This window comes from Nannospalax galili, unplaced genomic scaffold (genome assembly GCF_000622305.1).
Source record: "Nannospalax galili isolate Female #2095 unplaced genomic scaffold, S.galili_v1.0 scaffold593, whole genome shotgun sequence".
Classification (NCBI taxonomy): domain Eukaryota; kingdom Metazoa; phylum Chordata; class Mammalia; order Rodentia; family Spalacidae; genus Nannospalax; species Nannospalax galili.
In genome coordinates, this window is record NW_008332686.1 from 182,267 (window position 1) to 185,267 (window position 3,001).

Consider the following 3,001-nt stretch of genomic DNA (forward strand, 5'->3'; position numbering starts at 1 on the left):
TTATTTCAGGTGAAGAAACCTCATATTTATTCCAAATTTCATAAACTGTGCCAGCCACAGCAGAGACCAAATGATGGTGAACATATTTTCGCACAGCTCTTAGCTTACTCACTATACATTATTCATCAATATTAATTTGCTTCGTGCCAGGAGCCAACAGTTGCTTAAGTCAGATTACACTGAAATCACTTCAGGTTGCACCATTTAGATAAGCAACCGTCTCTCAGAAATCAGGTAGCTTCACTGCGGTTGAGCAACCCTCGTAACCTTAGCAACACTTCCCCCTTTTACAGATTACTTCATTCTTGAAATTTCCCCACCACTAGCTTCGCTTCCTCCTTTTACTTGTTATATAGCAAACAGAAAAAATTTTCAGAGCTTGATCAGACCACCTGTCTTGCTCTCATTTCTCATCTCTCTTGTCCTTCCATTCGTCGGTTCTCTCCTCAGGTCCACATTGAAGACCCCGCTGGCCAGGGACAGTGGCCCTGATAAACCCTGTCTTGCAGAACACTGCTAGACTGGCAGGAGGAAGCTGAGTGGTCATAAAAGTGCAGGCTCTCTGCTCTGTGCGAAAGCGTCTTGGTCAACAACCCTTAGTTCATCTCCTTGTCCTGAACAAATAACTCAGCTATCCCTAAGAGATTAGGCCAGGTTAAAGGTTTACTCCTGTGCTGAAAGCTAAAAGTTCACCATGCTCTTAGCTCTAAGAAAGAAAACATTGTGGCCAATAAATTACTGGATGGGCATTGATAACCTTGAGTAAAAGTTTAAGAATCCTTCTGGCGCCAACTAAATGTCCTGTTTCTTTATACCTTAAATCTTTATATGTGACTGCCATATCCCACGTGACTGCTAGTTCCTTGGGAAGTATTAAAACCATCTGAATTTTAAAATAAATTGGCTTATTGGGAAGACACAGTTCCCAGAGTTTATGACTCTGTCGCCAATCAGACCCTCTGCCCCGAAGCCAGTAGGACCCCGCTAAGCAAAGCAAATCTGAGTCCTGACAACTGGCGCCCAAACAGAGACTCTCTTGGACCTCTGCTTCCTGCAGACAGAGAAATTCTCCCCGCGGGCACTTCAAAGGCTTTCAAGGCCCCCCTCCATGTGCAGCTCCGTGTCTATTAATATTCCGGAACCTGATGGTCCCACTATTGAGCCTAAAGAGGCCCTGAATATACAGGCAGCCTCTGACCCCCTTGCTGATTCTAATACCCAAGAGAAACCACAAACCCACACCTACACGTCTCTTGGGACATCTATACAGTCCCCCGAGTTTAGACTGGTGGAGGACTCTCCCTCTGAGGAAGCCCTTTTCCCTGAACAAAAGGCTACTCAACAACCTAACCCTGATTGGCCCCCCATGCTTTCAGCTTTTCCAGTAAAAAGACCACCTCCCTATACTAATGATTGTACTACTAGGGCTACTGCACCCCCTTTTTGTGCCCCTGTCCTCGATCTGGACAATGTTTCAGAATACATAGATAAGGGTAAGGTGAGGCTCTCCAAAGAGACTGCCTCTTTAAGAAATATCCTTCAACAAAAAAGAAAACATTTACAATTAATTAAGGAGCTCAGAGCCCTTGATTTGGAATTATCTAGTGCTTCCCTAGAGGCCATCCCAAAAAGGGCTCCTAATAAAGATGGCTCCAAATATAAGAGGACCCTACATTCTTTTCCCATCACATGGAATAAAGCCCTACAGACAACCAAGGCTAAAGATACCTCCCCACAAGACGAAGAGGGCTCTGCCTCGCATAAAGACGAGTCTGACCAAGAGGATGAGCTTTCAGGGGATAGTGACTCAGACATAGAGGATGATAATAATAAAAATAAGAAATGCCTTAATATAAATGAATCATTTGGGCAAAAGTATAGACGCCTTAGCCTTAAACATTTGAAAGAATTAAAAACAGCTGTAGCCAACTATGGACCAATAGCCCCTTTCACTATCGCCCTCATAGAAAACTTGAGTGACAGGTGGCTCACACCCAATGATTGGCAGTTCTTGGCCCGGGCCACCCTATCTGGGGGAGATTTCATTCTGTGGAAAACTGATTTTACTGAAAATTGCAGGGAAACGGCACAGCGTAATATTGAAAACGAGTCTTCCAGGGGGTGGACAAAAGACAAGCTCCTGGGACTTCATCCCTATGATACCAATGAAAAACAAGCCCAGTTCCCTCTGGGACTCTTGGCTCAAATTCAAAATGCAGGACTTAAGGCTTGGAGACGGCTTCCCCCTGAGGATTCTGCCACCACCTCCTTAGCTAAGCTCCGACAGGGACCCGATGAGCCTTATAGTAATTTTGTCAGCCGCCTCACTGAGGCAGCAAAGAGACTCATTGGGGAAGGAAAAACCGAAAGTGCCTTCATAAAACATTCGGCGTATGAAAATGCTAATCCTGCCTGTCAAGCTGCAATTCGGCCCCACCGCTCAGGCGCAAATATCACTGATTATGTAAGGTTGTGTGCAGGTACTGGATCCTCACACGCTATAGGATTAGCCATTGGGGCAGCCCTTAAAGATTTCACAAAAGATGGCCACTCCAAAACTTGCTTTAACTGTAAACAACCTGGACACTTTTCAAGAGATTGCACTGTGCCAAAAGCTGAACATCCACCCCCTACCAGTCTTTGTCCTCGATGCAAAAGAGGAAGACACTGGGCTTCCGAATGCCTTTCCAAAACAGATGCCCAAGGCAATAACCTGCCTCCAAAAAGGAAACTTCCAGAGGGGCCATCCCCTGGCCCTAAATCAGAGGTAAACCCTTGGGGCTGTCAGGTTTTCCCCCAGACATCAACTATCCCCTCTCCACAGATCTCAGTGCCCTCCAACGAGCCACCACAGGCAGTGCAGGATTGGACCTCTGTACCTCCACCAGTACAATATTAACTCCTGATATGGGAACTCAAATAGTGCCCACCGGGGTTTTCGGACCACTACCTCCAAAAACATTCGACCTTATTCTTGGGCATGCTAGCTCTATGCTTAAGG